Source organism: Aphelocoma coerulescens, chromosome 9 (assembly GCF_041296385.1).
Source record: "Aphelocoma coerulescens isolate FSJ_1873_10779 chromosome 9, UR_Acoe_1.0, whole genome shotgun sequence".
Lineage (NCBI taxonomy): Eukaryota > Metazoa > Chordata > Aves > Passeriformes > Corvidae > Aphelocoma > Aphelocoma coerulescens.
The window spans coordinates 19,000,609-19,019,759 of NC_091023.1; the positions used below are offsets into that span (position 1 = coordinate 19,000,609).

General features: G+C 40.5%; 1 long non-coding RNA gene across 8 annotated transcripts in view; it reads right to left on the reverse strand.

Annotated features, from left to right (window-relative positions):
* Nucleotides 1-19,151, reverse strand: part of LOC138114711 (uncharacterized) — a 316,350-nt gene that overhangs the window by 42,567 nt on the left and 254,632 nt on the right. For 7 of the 8 annotated variants that reach the window (XR_011152739.1, XR_011152737.1, XR_011152743.1 and 4 more), the window contains one exon: nt 13,973-14,095. This is a non-coding gene — a long non-coding RNA (uncharacterized lncRNA). Of the gene's footprint in view, nt 1-13,972; nt 14,096-15,557; nt 15,704-19,151 lie in introns of all 8 variants that reach the window. The other variant, XR_011152741.1, reaches the window with a different exon arrangement.

Below are 19,151 nucleotides of genomic sequence, written 5' to 3' on the forward strand. Positions count from 1 at the left end.
AAATAAAACAACCAGGACTCTGACTGCTCATTATCTAGTGGTAGTTCATTTATGAAGAAAATAGGGATCAAAAGCAAAGTTTTGCCTAGTTCCAAACTTTCACAGGCATTTGGACACAGCTTCTGTTCTGTGTCCCACAGGGAAGGAAAAAATGAGAAACACATGAAAGCAGTGACCATCATATGGACCAAATCCCAATCACTGATGCCAAGGAAGTTCTGAGACTGACTTATGTAACAATGAGCTAGAGCCTTTGGAAGATGAGACCTGCATGGAGTTGTGAAATCAGCTGACAATAAAGATGCTCATTCTCCTTAAACCCATACTGTCCCTGTTATGTGCCATATTCTGTTTAGTAAACTCTTCAGCAACAGCAAAAATAAGTTTCCAAAACTACTGAAATCTTGGCACTGGCAATATTTTGCCTTTATTCCATCTTGGTTTAATGCTTGCTATAAAGTCCCAATAAGGATAAATCTGAGGAGTGCACAGCAAGCATAGAGTTTGGGATAAATATTTTGATTGCTGAGTTAAATTCTTGGTTTATCTGACAATTTACTTTGCAACTACACTTTTTCAGGATTTCATGGATGATTTTCCAGTTGCTTTTTCTAATCACTTTCCATTACAATCTTTTGCCTGTTTTACCCATTGAAAAATGGACGAGGAATTACTTTTTCAATAAGACAAGGTGGAAATTCATTTGGTAATGTTTGCAAAGCAGTTTGCAATGACTGGTTTGTAGCTGTGCTAAATACAATGTACTATTAATAAAGTAATTAAAGAAAAATAAATAAGGAAGGAATTATGTGGATTCTGATAAAAGGCAACTAGTAACAAGGGAAGAATTTTGCCCATTATTGGAGCACATAGCTCCATAGGCAAATTAAAGCAAAGGCCCTGTCCTCAAAGTTTTGGGCAATCCAGGCTACATAATTGATTTGAGAAGAGCTACTCCAGGCTACTGTGTAATTACAGAAGTATTCACTCTTCTGGCTCCCACTCTCCTTGTCATGTTCTACCTCATTGCCCTTTATGCTAAAGCAAGCCTTTGTTGATGAGGGAACGGAAGCAGTAAGGACAAATAAAGCAATTAGCAGGTAGGGGGAATGCTACCACTGTTTAAGGATAACACACAGCTTGTATTGGGACGTTTATTAAGTAGAAGTCTAGAGCCTGCAGGTCAGAAAGAAAACACAGGTAATCCAGAAAAAAACCCCCAAATTTTAAAAAGACCCTTTCTCATATGTATGTAGTATTCAAGAAATCTTGGCAGGAAATAAACATTTTCAAATAGTCTATACAAAACCCAAGATGATTTTACTTAATATATTTTTAGTGGCTTTCTAATTCTAATTTCTAATTCCAACTTTCTAATTTTACTTTTTTTAAAACCAGAATCTCATCACAAGAGTGCTCTTCTCTCCTGTTTCATGTGTGCATTGGCAGTAAGCAAACACCAATTTTTGAAGGGCTAAAATCTCATTGAAAGTTGCTGCAGAGCCAGCCAGGAGAGGGAGCCAAGACCTCGAACAAACCTTTCTTCCTGGCTCTCTGACACCCTGGGAAGGAAGCTGAGCCATTTTGGCCAGGGCTTCTCTGTGCTCACAGGGGTTGTGTGAATGCATTGCATGAGGAGGGGACAAAAGTGACTGGGAAAAAAAAATTACACATGGAGTCCCCAGGCGTCAAATGTTGGATGACTCATGGTATAAGGGAAAGAAGAAAGCAGAAAGATAAATGAGGACCAGTGGAAATGAGCAGTACTGTAGTTCCTCACTCATCAGGAGACCAGGACTGGAAGTTGTTACAGTCCATGGACTCTGATTCTCTTCATAACTCATTATCAGTTGAATTTGAGATAGGCATGAAGAAAATCATAGATTTTCTGCTGAGTGTGGTGGACTGAGATAATGGATGGTCTAAACTCAGATCAGAACTGCAACCCCAGGCACTGCAATGCACTGAAGTGCTGCTGCTCCTCCAGTGCTTGGGTGGAGTTTGGGTTCTGATCTCCAGAAATAAGTCTAAATTACCCTTTATCTCCATAATACACCAGCCCAAGGTGGAAGGACATTGCATGGAAAAAAAAAAAAAAGAAAACAGAGAACATGTAGAACATGAGAGGACAAAATAACCATGTTTTTAATTTTTAAGAGAAGAAATATTAGAAATTAGGAGGATTGTTTCATTCAGGGCAATTTTTCATATTTTTCCAGCTGAAAAACTAGAAGAAAGGAGAAGATTCTGAGCCCAATTTAATGTTCGCATTTTTTTCCATTTCCAAGTTTTCAGTATTTATAAATATAATTTCCCTTCATTTTCTTCCAGTAAAATAAAAGACATTGAGACCAGTCTGTAATGGAGAAAGCAATCATTAGAAAAATTTAAAAATTCTTTTTTTCTAACTAAACTGAAAACTGTATTTCAAACTAAAACAAAAATGGCTTCGTTTTGACTTCTTTGTCCTCAAACTTTACTCTGAAATGATAAAATGTTGAAGTGTACACTTTTGGCGTTTTTTTCTAAAAATCTTTAGGAATTTCATTTTTCTTCAAGCATTTTAAACAATTTTAATTATTGCAGTTGCTACAATCATTTATTTGTAGACTCAGATAACAAATTAGTTCCTCAAATTGATTTTTTTACTATATGGTTTTGATTTCTTTTTGCTCATAGTGCAGATAGCAACTTCTCAGAAGTGCATCCAAAATAAATTAATCATGAATAGTGACAAACTGAATTGAAAACAAAGAGAATTTTTTGTTATTTTTTAACTATTCTTATCTTACAGATCAAAGTATTTGGATCGGAGACAAACACGTTATACTTTATTTCCTGAACTACTTTCTGTTTCTGGAAGCCTGGCAGTATTTCTTCAGGCACTTCACCCAAGCTTTGAAATGGTGAGGTTATCCAGACCCTCCAACAGGAAGTGAGGGATCAGCTTGGAGATGTTTCTGAACAGCAACCCCAAGAATAGAAATCAGTGGAGAAACTTCTCACAGCTCTTTTCTGGAAGCTCAGGGGAAACAAGTTAATATCTGTGCCTAAAGTTAGATGCCAGGAGCATTTTTTACTCCTTCTGCTCTCTGCAGAGCAAGATCTTCCTCAAGCAACACTGATACCAATCTGCAGAAGGGAAGACTGAGGCACATGGAGAGGCAACTCTGCATGGAAATGGTTGGCTGGAGACCTGAAGCAGATATCTGAAATCCCATTCTGGTGCTCTCTCCTTGAATCACAGTGTGCTGTGGTGCAGGGAAATCTGCCTTGCTACGCTTGCTTTGTACATAAACACACAAGTTAATGTCCCAGACTTTAGAACCTGGCCACGTGCTGCAGAACTCTATGGATTATTGTGTTTCCAACAAGTGGGAATAAAAGCTAGAGCCTGCTGTATGAATGACTGCAGACTGTGTCCTGTCAGTGGCTGTGTGGCAGTGGCAGAAGCAGTATCATGAATCCCCAGAGCTATCCTGTAAATCTTTGTTAAGTCAGGGGGAGTTTCAGGTCTGTTATTAAATGTTCAATTACAATCTTCAAGCAACAACGGAAGCAAATTGATAAAAATAGGGTAGGAGACAATAGATTTCAAGCAAAGGAAACCACTAAAATATGTTTTTGTAGAGAGTCTGGAGTAATATGAATAATGAACAAATTTATAAAAATCAAAGTCTATTTGCAGATGAATAATAAACAGAGAAAAGGGCAGGACTGGTTGAATGAATTATGCATTATGAATCATTTAACAAGCATCAATATCTATAAAGATAATGGTTCTAATGTAAATAACAAGCTTTAATATTTATGCAGACTTAATAGTCTGGGGAGTCTGTAATGACAGCTAAGAATTATACCTCCCCTCAGTGTTTTTCAATGGAAAACAGGTTTATCACAATGTCACAAACCCAAAGCAGTTTCATGCTAGGTTTGATACACCCTTAACTCCACTTTGGACCCCGTCTGCCCTAATGCTGGAGTCTGGACAGAACCACCACTTCTAATTGACAGCAATGCCATGGCAATCACATCAGAGCCTCCTGAGCTTGATATTGCAGAGCATTCAAACAGTGACAACGCTGGCTATTTCACTTTCTGCTTTGAGATAAGGATCTCTGTACCAACTTAGTGCAATCTCAGCAGTGAGAGGAGAAATGAAATGAAAAGTGCCCTCCCCTCCCCTCCGTGCACACAGTTCTGTGTGGGAACAGGAGAGGCCCCAGAAAGACCTGTGCAATCAAAGCTGGGCTGTTCATTGCCTGGCCCTGTGCACAGTCACACCTTGTTGCTCCTCTGCCACAAGAAAGGGCCACCCAGCCCAGCAGTGCCAAGGCAAAGGCAGAAAGGTTTCCATAATTCCTGTGTGTCATTCTCACCTCACGGAAGTGCCAATGTGCCAGCACAGGCACGACCCTGCCTGGGCTCCCACGGCTGACAGCAGTGCCAAAAGTCAGGGAGTGACTGGGAAAGGATTGGGTTTCTCTACCCCCTTTTTGTTAAACTGAGGTTACAGCACAGGAAAAATTGTTTATTCACAGGAGCAAAAGCAGCTGAATGCAGCACCATGCACCCAGCCCCTGATCATGGCAGCAGAGGGCCCAGTTTTCCCAACCATTCTTTCTCTTTCAGAGCAAGAACACTGATTCCTAAAGAATTTTCACACAGACCTTGGGGAGACAAGGTTGCCATGTCCATTTTCCTTCTGTGTGGCCATGGATTTCTGCAAAACCTGCTTACTTGGAGGTCTGATCTGGTACTTGGAGGTCTGATCCCTGGCTCTTAATTCAGATGCAAAACTGGCGCATACTAAGGGTGATGCTATATTGAATTGCATGGAACCTGCAAAATATGTTGAGGGTTTTTTTAGAAATAACTTGACCTGCAGGATATTAATATAGTGGCAACTACCCCTGCAGGATATAAAACTGGCACCGACTCTAAGAACTTCCATTAGTGTTGTAGGTTTCTAGGCCCAGTAATGGTCATTTCATCTGAACATGTGGAAATAAAACCAAACCATAATAGGACTTAAAAAGCATTCAATGCATATTTGTCCATAAACACATCATATAAATAAAAACTCTTTTAAAAAAAAGTGCCAAATGAATCAATGTGTATTCTATTATGGAATAATAATATCCCTTACCACATGTGTTGCTGAAGCAAATAACTTTAGCTGGTACAATAGTATTTTCCATTTTGTGGTACAGTTTATATTTTGATCTATTGATTAAGGACCTGCCTCTGAGGAAGTTAATGACAAGAGTTCCCCAGGCCTAAAAGAAGGAAAAATGTGTAAATGATTTGGCTGCAAACAAGGAAACAAATGTATTTCCCCTCCCTTTCTCCTAGCGAGAGTGAATGCTGAATACAAAACCAGTTGAAGACAGTGGAAAGATTTACTCTTTACTTCAGCAGCTGGAAGTAAAGTTTTGGATCTGGCCCCTAAGCATGTATGCGTGAGATAAATTTTGGCACTACTGGAAACCCCACCTCATACCTCCCACTGTGAACGTGTCATCTTTCTATGTGCTCATGCATGCCAAAGCTTTATCTCTTTTGAAATATTGCCCAGAATCAAGCTATGTTTACTCAAGTAATAGGGAGATTCACTTATATGCAATAATTTCTTCAATGGAGAGGCTGTCTTTCCACAGTTGTACTTTGGACTTTGTTCCTAGTTTAGCTTCTGTTTTTCTAACTTGATGTTTTTATCCAGGTTTGACAAGAGGGTTGGATTTTTGTTGGGTTTTTGGTTTTAGGTTTTTTTTGAAGTTACACACCTGGAATTAGCTTTTCCTGCCAAGAATTACAGTGCACCTGGAAGTACTAAATCATTTTAATCTGTTTTTTAGTGGTTTTGCACAATGGAATTGCATCTCTTTAAATCTTTCTTACCTTTTGCAAAACTAAATTGCAACTCTAGACAGAGCATTTTATGAGTATGTAGATAGTGATATCATGAGATAGTTGTGCCCTACTAGTGTCTGCCTCTAAGGATCCCAGAGGCAGTTAGCTGAGAACTACATCTCCGGGTTTCTTTCCTCTGCGGTGGCTCTGCTTACCTACATAACATATGGAAATGTGAGCATACACTTACAGCAGATTGTTTGCTATGTTTACACCAGTTCTAACACTAATCCCCATTAATGTTTGATATTGCTCCCAAAGAGTTTAAATAAATGTCAGGCCTCAGATCCATTGCATACGTGTTAGGCATCGTATAAACTTCGGGTAGAAAGATACTGAAACACTGTGGGGTGTCCGTTTTTTTAACATTACTTTTACTGACTGGATTAACCACATCAGTGTATGCAAAGCCCTGCTACTTTCATGATTTCTGTCATCACATTTGAGTCCTATTTTCAAGAAAAACATAAGCCAGTTTCACATCACCTTAAGAGTCCAGTCTCTTGCTTCTGCTCTCAGTTACCTCCATTTATCAAATGTGTGTGTGAGTGCAAAGTGAAAGAACAGCCAGATGCACACAAACATAAAACTTTCTTCCCCTCTGTTAAAGAATATCAGACACAGCCATACTAGTTGCACTTTGCTGCAGAACAATAACCACCAGGGTCATGGCAAAGTTTGCCCCAGGCTGTGTAACCCATCCAGCAGCAGCCTGGGTGCCTTAACTTGAAAGAAAATATTTAACTGCTGTGCAGAGAGATGTGCAAGGGAACACCCTGCGGACCACAGAAATGACAAGTGCCAGGCAGATTCCCAGCTCAAGCTGCTCAATATGAGCAGTATGTGCTTACTGGGACTTTATTTACTTTACAGTAGAGAGACATCTAGAGACCTTCATTCTTAGCCCACCACGTGGACACTGAAGATGGTCAGGCCTCCTCCGTGCCAGGCATTCCCTTTCTCTCTCACCTTCCTTTCCCAATTTGATTATTTTACATGAGGCTGTTTCTCGTGCTGATTTTTTTTTTTTAATTACTGTTTCAGAGGCTCAGCTCTGAGGCTGCAAAGCATTCCTATCCACCACCACCACCTCTATCAGACATATTTGGGATGCAACCACTTTGCATTTAGAAGACTGCTTCTCATTATATGTTTACATATAATTCAACAGGACCCTGATCTTAGCTGGAGCCTTTCTGAAACCCTTGTATTGTCATACAGGCAATAGCAACAATATTCAGCTACAAAAGTCACCAGCACAAACGAGCAACACTGTGGGAGTGTGCCTGGGGACAGCAGTCAAGAATAGAAAGTGGTTATTGAGACAGGCTTGTAATTGAACAGAGCTGATCTGCTCCTTTAGGCTAAAGACAACTAATTTTCACTTCAGCCAACCACAGAAAAAGTAAATAAAAGCTGTAGACACAGCCATATCTCTTAGAACACAGTGTTGTTTAGTAACAGAAATAATTGGACTTCACAAGTTAATAGGTTTTGCAGCAGGAGATAATTTTATGTTAAATGATTAAGCTGTGTCTCAACCTTTGCTGGGCTCATTATATCCTTTAAGTAGTTCAAGTTTCCAGATAACCAGCAACAGAACCAGGTAAGCAGGCAAAATTAGTATGGCTGGGAAAATTTGTATCTGTCACACAGGTCTGGTTCCCACACACTCTGGTTACATCATTACTTAGTCTGTTAACTAGGAAACCAATTAGGCCAGAGAGCTACTGTCAGGTGACCAAAACACGAAAATGCACAAGAAACCCTAGCCGAAAGATGGGATTTCAGCAGAGGCCCACAGATAGCCGACTCCTCTTCTGCTGCACTGCAATTTTCGTATTTCATTTCACCTTTGCTTTCAGGCTGAGCTCTGAGGTCCCACAGATTGATGGTTGAAGGAGCCTTGTTTCTCCCCTCAACAGGTGCGCTGAGAAAATTGTTTCCTGCATCAAAAATTACACAAAATTATGTAATAATTTCTCTCATTCACTATGGCAAATTTCCTTCTCCTTCACACCTTTTAATTTACAGGGTGAGAACAAGGCAGTAGGTACAGAATTGAATGCTGCACTTTGGTTAACAGTATGTTCATCTTAAAGGAAAAGGTTGTGTAAGACCAGGGTTCAGCTAAAATTCAAGGCACAAACACCTTCAGCAATGATTGTTTTCTGCAAATGCTGAAGACATTTCTCCATGCACAGAGGAAGCACAAAGGTCTCTGGGCTCACCCTCAGCAGAGAAGTGCACGGGCAGCGGAGGCCAGCATAGGGCACTGGGAGGACAGGTGAAAGCTGGTTTCCCGTAAAGCATGCATAAGAAGGGAATAAATACACCTAATTTCTATATTATATCACTGATCTGGCTAAAATACAGCTTACATGACTATAATATTTTTATGTGCACGTACTGTAGACACATGCTCATTATATATAAATGTATGTGTATGGCATACTACAAGTGATGCAGATATTTTCTAGCTTGCATATCTTTCCTGATTCTGGCATCACCTGAAGAGCTCACTGAACTGCTAAGTCTTTGCTCTTACCTACAGAAAACCTGCAAACACCTTCAATACCTTTGCTCTGGGCCAAGAGCACGAACAAGCCACACGCTCTATGTTCTTGTTCAGATTTGTTTTCTGTTAGGACAAGGAGAAAGAGGGAAAGAGTTGATTAAACCTCACCTCAAAAGCCTCAAGAAGAGACTTCATGAACCAGAGGAGGGCAGGCTGAGGGCACAGGGGGCCCTCCCCCACTGGAGGGTGATACTCAAGTACCAGCACTGCTGTTTGATCCATAGCACAGTGCCATTCGGCTAAAGGGTTTCCTCCAGTGTGCCCCCCTTCATTTCTGATGACCTGTTATCTTTGGGAAAATTTTTTGGAAAATGGTTATCAGAGGAAAAAAACTAATCAGAAATACTTTCCTTCCCAATGATTTTGTTGAGCAGACGGTTTGATCGGTGTGTAGAGAAGAGCAAACCAGTCCCTGCCGGACGCCTGTCAGCTCAGGGAACCAGGCTCTCACATGTTTTCCAGCACAAGCTCCTCATTATTAATTCATGCTCCAGGTCCTCTGTACATGCTGTTACTAATATTAGGTTTCAACAGAGTAATGAGCAACAGCAATAGACTGACTATCTTAATATATTTTAAATAATGTTTGAAATATTGAATTTGAGTTTGGATTTTTAATTAGAGCCTGGGCAGGGTATTGACAATCTTCCTACTGTTTTGCAGCCAGCAAGCAAATAAGATAGGGATTGTTCTGATCTGAACACTGAAAGCCAGTCTGATTTAGGGGATGGATCTGAAATACAACACCAAACTTTAAAGCATGGGGGAAATTTGGCTCTAGCTTCAGCAGACAGACTTTGACCCATCCCTATACTAAAGAAGGACTTTTGATATGGGACTTTTGTAAAAGTAAATAGTTGTGAGACCAGCACTTACGGATATGCCCTGGAACATCCTGTCAGTGAGTTGCCCAGGGACAGTTTAACTCTCAAGGACACCACTATTATTAAATAAAGGGGACATGGGGTAACTGGGCATAGAGAAAAGGGGTTTTTGTGGTATAAATATAAATATATAGTATAAATTGATACCTTTAGGACATATACAGTAGGAAAAAAAATAAGGCAGGCAAGCTGTGGGTCTGAAACCCTACAGGGCTTCCAAGTCCTTCCCACTGCTGTGCTGCAAGCAGGAGCATAGGTCAGCATCTCTTCCTTGGTTGGACACACATATATTAAAGGACTCATTTAAAATTGGAGCTGGGTAAAGAGCTAGAGCCATTTTCCTGTGAGCATGCTCATTTCTGAATGTGCTCCCTTTGAGAGGGAGTTCTCAGTGAAGACTTTGCTGTTCTGGAACTCACTCCTCCCACTTGGTCTGTTGGAGTCTGAATACATTGACCTACGGGGCACAGTGCGAAGCCTAACTATTTTCCCAGGATTTTTCTGAATGAATGACTTGAGTAGGTAGAGAGAAGAATGTTTCATTTGTACAGTACATGGAGGCTTTTAATTAATAATGTTCCCATTTGAATGCCTATTGTATTTTTAAATGTGCTTTGTACATAGACCTAGAGCATCGGATAACTGCAGGGTTTTTTTTTCCAATTAAAACAAAAAGAAATCTCACAACAATGTGGCATTGCTGCCACATGTCTTTTTGTGATATCTTTATACAGTGCCTAGCACAGTAGTCTCTGATCTGGACCATGACTTCTAAGTGCCAGCACCTAGACAGAACTGTCCAAACTATGCCAGATCTCAAGGAGATGAAGTTTCACACCAGTTGGAGAGCTTGACCCTGCTGATCATCACTGTAAGGCTGGGGATGTTCTTCAGTCAGTCACTGACATTAGAGTAGTGCCCAGGCTCCTCAGGGCAGCTTTACCTTTTTCCTGTCTGGGTTTGGAGCTCTTGAGAGATTGGGTCTTTTCTTGGTTATGTTGGGCATTTCATATTTTTATAACACGAGAAACAGCCTGGTGAGTCTTCTCACAGCAGACAGGTTTTGTCTAATGAAAATAAAGGTCTTTGTAGGAATTGAAGTTTGTACTGGTTCCTACAGTTTGAGTAAGAGTTTTTAAATTTTTTTTTTTAACCTTTCTCAATAAAAAGATACTCAGTTTTGATATCACAGATTTCCAATTTTTTTTTGTCTGCTTTGGTCCTCTCCAAACACCCTGACACAGCCTGAAGATAAACATTTTATATTTTCGTATTAAAATGTCTCCGAATTTAAAATTTTCCTACAGAGAGACTTATTTAGCTGTTGGGTTCAGCTGGTAGTCTGTGGGTGAAATGTGATTCAGGGAAATGCTTTTATATGGTCCAATTCTTTCTCCCTGTGGGAGATGCAAGCACCTTTCCTGTAGGACATGCTTCTAAAGCACCTGAGTACATCCTTCTGTGCCTGGTCACCACATTTTTCTGATTTCAGTCTGCTGTTACTTTTTTTAAAATCTGCACCTGGACCAGCGTGTCACATATTTTAAGGAGACAGGTGAGGGCGCTGCCAGCAAACTGTTTTATTGCTCTACTCATTGTGTTTAAGCTGTTTTCTTGATGAAGAAGTTGTTGTGCAAAGACAAGTACCCAACAGGCTCTTTCCACACACTGCATTTGTCCTTGTTGTTTCAGTTCTCTCTGTGTTTTGCTGCTGGAGCAAACCACCCTTCCTGAAAGCCTTAAAAACCCCTCCTGCCACCTCCGCTTTTTCATTCCTTTTCACTGAGTAGGCTGCCAAAATTGATTTCTGGTTATTTACTGCAACATCCTTTACTCCATTGCCATGGGACCTTCCCTCCCTGATCAGGCAAGCGCAGGGCAAAGGACCAGGTGAACTCAAACCTGTCTCCAGAATCTAAATGCAGACCTCCTTTGAGAAACACCATGGAAAACCACACCATCTTTCTTTCTACCTGAAACCCCTGTAAGAATCTTACACTTAAATCAGGTATTGCACAAGCTTCCTTATGTAGCTCACCACAACCCTGATCTGCACTACTCTTGTATTTCTATCTCCCTTAGGAAAGATGGAATGGTTTGTACTGAACTGTGAGAGAGCTCAAATTTCTACAACTTCTGCCCTTACATGAGGATGCACAAGGGTCACTTACAAGGACAGGGCTGGGGTTAGCTTTAAGACAAGATAAAACACCACTTTCCAGAAGAAAAGTGCTGATGAGATGCATTATTCCTCAGAGTAACTAATCTATTGCAGGTACAATGGTCAGCATCTTATTCTGTTTCTTGATCTTACTATACATGATGCATCTTCAACAGAGTTAAAGGCCCTTAACTTTCCATTGCTTTTACAGTCGGTGGAATCCCAAGACTATTCTGACTGGAAAAAAATCATACTTTTCCACAGGAATGATGATACATAGGTAGGAGGAATAAACAGTTTCAGATCTAAAAGCCCTTCCTATACAAGATATGTTTTAAAAACCAGTTCACAACAAAGTGCTCTCAGGCAGTTAAGATCTACATCCAAAGGGATGAGGCACAATCACACATATCAAGTGTCCAGCACTTCAGAGTATAGATGTTCAGCTGTGCTTGCTTTCGCTGGCAATGAGATGCCACCAAGCAAAAGAATAGTTTACTGCAATTGCCTTTCCCTTAAGGGTTCCTCTTTTAAGACACTTTTCTGAACACATGCTGTGGTGGAGAATGTTGTGACTGAATTATTCAGTCTGTTTTGTGTTAGAAATTTGTACACAAAGTCTGAAAGATTGGCAATCCCTGCTCTTTTCTGATTATGCTGAGTGTGACGAGCTCTGGGACAGAGCCTTGCAACAATGCTAGGAAAGAACACGCTCCAGAGTGACTGAACTGACTCCAGAGTCTACAGCAGACAATAACTCTTCAAAATAAGCACAGGTAGTGATAACCCATTACAGATACCTAACTCCCAACACTAGAAAAATACGAGTGATAGTGGGAAATGCTTACAATGGCTCGCCCTGGGTGTTTACATCCGTCAAAAGCAGATGTTTTTTCTCTAAGCTAGACTGTAGTTTTGGTGTTCTCAGGTCCAGAGCACCCATGGGTATTCAGACAACATCCCTGGCTTGCTATGACCATTCCCATCTCATCTGGCTGTGAGGTGAGGTGGTGAGATCTGTATCATATTTCTATGAGCTGCACAAATGCTGCTTCCAGATTCAGCTGCTGCAAAACATTTTACATGAGTCTGAACAAAGAGCTTCCAGCTGGTCTAGGCTGAAGCAACATGTTTGCTTCCTTCTCCCTTTCATCTCTAAGCTCATTCATGCTGAGAGTGAATATAATTGCTCTCTATAAATACATTCAGGTTAGGCACTAAAGCAAGAGAAAAGATACTTGAGCAAATGGACAATGATGACACAAGAACAAATGATTACTAATGAGTAATGAATAAATTCAACCCATAAATTAAAGCTTCTGAATATCAAAAGACCGAAGTTCTGTTCCACCTTTCCACTAAAACTAAGAAAGAAATAGAATTTATTTTGTCAAACTTAGTAAATGTATAGACTATGAGATACAGTTGCTTACAGCAGCAGAGGAATGGACTTGGTAATATACAAAATCCCTTCCACTCCTATGCAAATAGCAAACAAAAAGCATAAATCACTGCCTGGAGTTTATATGAGTTTTCTGTTTTATTTCAGGCCCTTTGGAATCTGACTTTTTTAATGTTCCACTAAAGTTGCTCTTGCAAAATCTCTTACAGGTTCATGCTGATGTAAGAGCCAACACCTAATAATTTTTGTTTCTGATTTGCCAGATATCTACTACTTGAGCATGAGCAACCTGATGGCTTATCTTCCTCAACTTCTGTGAAGGACTTTCTTCATCTGTCTTTTTCTCCTCTAGAAGTTCCACAAGTTCAGTTGTGATTCTTTTCTCATGTCTCTTTACACCTGGCCTGAAAATGTAGCCCTTCACAGAAATATCACAGTAGCCATTCTATTCCAATTTACCTCCCTTTCTCTTCAGACTTTTCAATGGACAACTTGCTGCCACCCAGCACAGTAAATATAACACATGGTAAATAAAAGACCTAAAGCCTGTTTGTGAAATTAGTTATGGTGTCAACAAGGAGATTTTCTGAATTAGGCTGAACAACCCTGACAGAATCTTCTTCCTACCTGTCACCCATACTTAGGAGTTGCAATTTCTGACCCGAGCTTCTCTAGGTCCTCATGCTTCAGCTCTGTGGAAAATTTAACAGTTCCCTCCTATTACACAAAGCTAAGGGTCCTGCACTCATTATATTGTGTGCTGATGCTGAAATTTCTTTTTTCTCTTGTTTTGATGAGTGCAGATTTCACCTATTGCCTGCCTGCCATCCATCCATCCATCCTGCTGTGGCAAGAAATATTTTTGTTGGCCAGTTTCCTTCTTATGTGTCCCTCAACTATATTTCTTTCTTTTATCAGATGATACAAGGCTTTGTCTTTAATCACAAGCTCATTTTGTTGACCTCCTCCATCATGTTGAGCCCCTAGACATGAGCTCCCCCTCACAATCCACCCATGCACCTTCCCACACCTACTTGCTTGATTTTCAGTTTATGTTCTTTTCTAGCCTTCATCTCCTGGGAGCAGCTCTCTGGTGACTTCAAGTAATCTCATTATCCTCCTTCAAAATGCAGATGTAAACTCTTCTGACAAATTACCTACCAAAAAGTCAGACCAAAATTTTAAAGTTATTTCTATGATTATTATATTTATTAATGTCATCAATAAGGTTTGACTGTTTCTTTGTGCCTCCTCCTATCTTGTCTGTTATATACTTTGTAAATGGTCATGGGCAATGACTGGCCTCTTAATCTGTATTTATACAGGAGTTAGTTCAGTAGTATTCCAGATCTTGAGAAAGTCCTATGCTGATGCTCAGCTGTGACAACAGAAGAAATAACACTGTTAGGCCAGGAACATTGTTCTTTCTTTTGTTCCAGCTACTGCCATTCCCTGTCCAACAGTGAGTACTGTTCAGGGGTTTCTGGTCTTTACTTTTTATACTGCACCTCTGGGACTCCCTCTGCTTTGCTGACATTCCTCATAATGATTTTTTTTCTGGAAGAACAGAACTGTCAATGCATTGAATGAAGAACTAGGATATTTTTAGTGAGAAGACCACTGAGGTGACTTCAGGTCATCCAAAGAGCAAACTGAGTGTGTCTGACTGTGTTTGCAGGGAATGGGAAATAGAAAGGGAACCAGTGGAGCTGTGGTCTATTCCCAGGTCTCTTGTGGCTACTTTGCTGGTGAGGTCAAAATTTTTCACACTTTTGGGAGTCCATTTCCATTTGTGTTTTGATTGCCTTTGAGATTTCAACTAAAAGCCTCCAAGCGAAGGGACAGTGACATAATCTTTTGAAGTCCCCAGCACAAACTCTTTTAAAGTGATACTGTGACCTCCTGCACCACCATCTTTTTTATAACTCAACATAATTAGACCCTGAAAAGTGGCCAGTCAAAAACTCCTTGCTAAGGGGGAAACTGGGCCTTCTTTTGGGAAAGATAGCTATATCACCGAGTTATAAGTCAGCAGGTCCCAAGATGATGGTAGCAGAGGGCAGCCAGCAGCCAGCAAGGCATTAGAGGGGGGAGAAGGAAGAATTTTCTGCAGCCTGGACAGAATTAACTGCAATCAAAAGTCCTCAAGTCAACTATTACCAGGCATGGAAGCAAGGACCTGCCAGCAAGGATTTTGTAGGCAGGGAAAATGCTATAAATGACCGATTTTGATTTTATTTCTTACCCAGCTACTTTGTGTTTCCTCTTATCAAAAGATTACCCTTCTTGTTTGTGCTCTGCACAACCTGGCTTTATAGTTTAAAGTCTGACAGACTTCTCTTGGGAGCTCACTGTTGGCAAAGGTCTAGAAGGCAGCTCCGTCTCAAAGCTCTGGCCAAACCAGAGTCATATCACACCTCCACAGTACAAAATCCTTGACCTAACATTTTTCTTCCTTTCCATATGGCATACTAAGAAGGAAGAAGTGGAAAATATATTAAATATAACAGAGTATTGATCTTGGTAATACTGTACCCCATATACCAAAAGCACTTTAATGCCATAATGACTCCATTCACAGAGAATAAGTTCAATGAGAAAATGCAGGTGCGTGCCCACCAATTCACCAGAAGAGGTTGGCCAGTCTGTCAACAGGGTGCAGAGACTTCTTGTGAGCTCTTTTCCTTCCCCACGATAGCCCTTAGGTAAAAGTTTGCAGGAAATTCAAATACCCGTGAGCTGGCGGAGTTGCTGCTTCACATGCCCTAACAAACGTAAACACTTCTGTTTCAGCACATCTGCCATTGCAATACCTACAGCTTTTCCAGAACCAAAGGATTAATTTTATTGTGCTTTTGCTCAGCAGATCTGGTAACACAATATTGTACTTCTAAGAGGACAGATTACTCACAAGTTTCTGGATGCTACATCTTTAGAAACTCACTCTACTTAAAGATAAGTGTTGAATCTTGCAATCCCAGAGACATCCAACTGATGTAAAAAACAGCTATACCAACGGCCAGATGGATGCTATTTTTCCTCAGGTTATTTGGATATTCCAAAGTAATGGTTCTATTATTATTTTTTTCACTTTAATATTAAACAGATGCAGCTTGTTTGTAAAGACTGTTATGAGCCACTTTTTCTTTAGATTTATAAAATAAAACAATAAAAGATGTAAGGAGTTAGGAGGAGGTTTTGTATTACTTTATCATGAAAGGAAAAGAGAGACATTACATCAATATAATTTACATATGTATTAAAGAGCACTTTATGGATCTGTACAGAGAGCCCATTCAGCATTTCTAGAAACCAGGTGTAATGCCACAGACATCAATTATTTTATTTTTGGTAAGGGTAGACTCAAATCTAGAAGAGTCATATTTCTGTATGTGTGTCTGCTTGTGCAGCTGAGTACTTCAGACACCCTTTATTAAATACTGAGGCACTTACAGAGGCATTTTCCAGGAAAGTCAGGTACCATCCTAATTTCTGGCTTATGTTTCAGGATGGCCACCATCTTGTCCCAGTCTAGGGACTAACTGTGAGAAGTGCTGAGATCTCCCATTTTCCACCACAGCAGCAGAGAGCTCTGCTGTACATTGGCCCTGCTGCCCAGTACTACTAGCAAGGCCTGAAGAGACTAAAAATAAACGTGCACTTGTATGAAAGCAAGCAAAATATGATTGAAAACCTTCAGAACAGCTTGCCTGCTTATCAGTTAGGAAGTTTCTCCCCTAACCCTGGTCTCCCCATGCAGGTGATCTCTTCTGTGGAGTGTTTTGCCCTTTGACCTAAAGAGAACCCAAGCCTCCAAATGACTATATTTCACCAAAATGTGTACTGTAAGTGACTGATTTATTTACACAGACATGAGGCAATCTAATTGCAAAGGCTTGGAGATAAACTATCTCCCTAAAGTAGATGTACAGTGAGAATGTCCACTCAGCTGAAGGCATTCCATTCCTCACAACCAAGAGAAACTAGCAAAACTGATGAGCTATTTAAGTGTTTTGTGAATAGGCATCCTTGAAATGTGAAATATTTAATCACAAGAAGTATTGTTATTGCTGCTATTTATTTCACTTTGTCTCCAGTTACTTTATTTTATTAGAATATGAGGATTTCTTCTCAATCAGATTATAAAGCAACTTGCATTGTAAGAGCTTAGGTTCAGACAGTGATAATTTTTTAAACATTCATTTTGTCTCGGCTGGTAATTGCTATGCCAAGTTCTCGTTCGAAAGCAATACTATTATTATTGTTGTGAAATTCAAACATTTAAGATTTCAAAGACGATTGAGTGAATGACAAAAGTACAGTTTCCAAACGATAAAAATATATTTTGACCTTAGTTCTTACAAGTACTATGCAGCCAACATGGAATGAATCCATTCTATTTTAATGTGGAAATAATCTTAACTGAGGAAATAACACTTAGTCTTGCTGCAAGGGAAACTGGGCTTATTTGACTGAGTTCTGAGAGTTTAAATATCCAGCCTGATAGGCACATAATTGAAATGCACTTCAGAGTCCATGTTGGCAACATGCTGAGCATCCTCCCTTCCCAGGGGCTTTAACAGGGTTGAGGCTGCTGAGGACTTCTCAGGTTTGTGCTGCATCCCAGAATTGTGTCCATAGGATCAAAGGACTGTGTGTGTGGGTAGAGCTCACTTTGCCATGCTGTCACTGACTAGTCTTAAGAGTGGATGGCCTGAACTTCCAAGTCTTAGAATAAAAGGAGGTTCTGAATTCAGGTGGTGTCATATAACTTTTAGAACGGTACCATAATATGGTCCCTTCCTGCTTTTACAGAACAGTGTCTGTTTCCATGTCTCCAAGACAACTTGAAATTTGTTTGTCACATCTCCCTCTCTGCCCTGACAAAATATTTCCCTGTGCCAAAAACCTAGTTTACCAGTTCTGGATGCAGACACTTCATTGACTCAGTAGGGATTGGTAATTACACATAATTCTAAATTAATTGAAGATAAAATTCAAGCTGAGCAGTCCAGGTCTGAGCTTTTCTAGACCAACCTCAATAGAAACACCTATATAATGAGCATGTAGACAGTTCATAATCTGCATCTGTGTGACCATATGTAATTTAGTTTCACATGAGTTTGCTTCAGGCAGTATGGCAAAGCTCCAGTAACGTATATACAAAATCGAAGCTAGTTCAGATGACTCTGAGCTTCATGATTGCTGATGGCATGGTTCTGGGCAGGGGACCAAAATGGGCTTTGTAGATGTCACCCTGTCACCCTGGAGCTGCTATGCAGTGTGTTACTGTCTGCAAAATGATCCCCTCCTCTCCTGCCCGGGGGCCACTGCATATACCTGCTTCACTCTCTACAAGGATGAACATGGTAAGGAACACCCAGTTGGGTACAATGCAGGAGATGTGGGTTGGGGTACAACTCCTGCTCTTCCAAAGCCACCAGCTGTGAGCTTAAATAAGAGGCACAGCCCACCAAAGCTCAACTTGCACCATGGGAACAGCAGCCCTTCCTGCCAGGAACTGGGGAGGTGACCACACACACAGGATGATGTCTGGGGATGTGTTAATTGTGTGAGCATCACCCCCTAAAGTCGAGGTGTGAATGGTGTGGTGCCTGCAGGACCCTGTTCCCCGTGCATTCTGGGGAGAGGCTTTATCCTTGTTACATCAGAACGGACCAGTCAACATGGGATAAGTGCACTCTCAACATCAAAGGGTAGTTAAAGCTAATTGAGATCAAGTCAGCCATCTGCCAGGCACCATAACAAATCCTCTCCATCCACTGTGCTGGGAGCCAAGGTCCTGTACATTTCCATTGCAGGTATTCCTTCTCTAAGTTGGATGACCATTACAGACTTTGATGAGGTAGGCACTATGAACACTCCAGAGAGATGTTCTCAACTGTTCTAAAAGCTGCCAAACATTTCAGTTTACTTCAATGTTCCATTGCCTTGCACTTCTCCTACAGCTATATTTGGCAGAGTTTTTCTACTGATTCTCTGGAATAGTTGTCCTCTCCCTTTGGTGAAATTATTGGTCAGGACTACAGATCCAGTTCTGCATTAATTTTTCAGCTCTGCTTATAATGGTCATACTAATAAATATCTTCTATTCCAATAGCATTTATCCACAATCAAGATGGAAACCTGACATGCCCAGCTGGGAGAACAGCAGCTTACCATTGGTTTTATAAAAGTACCCAATAGAGATTT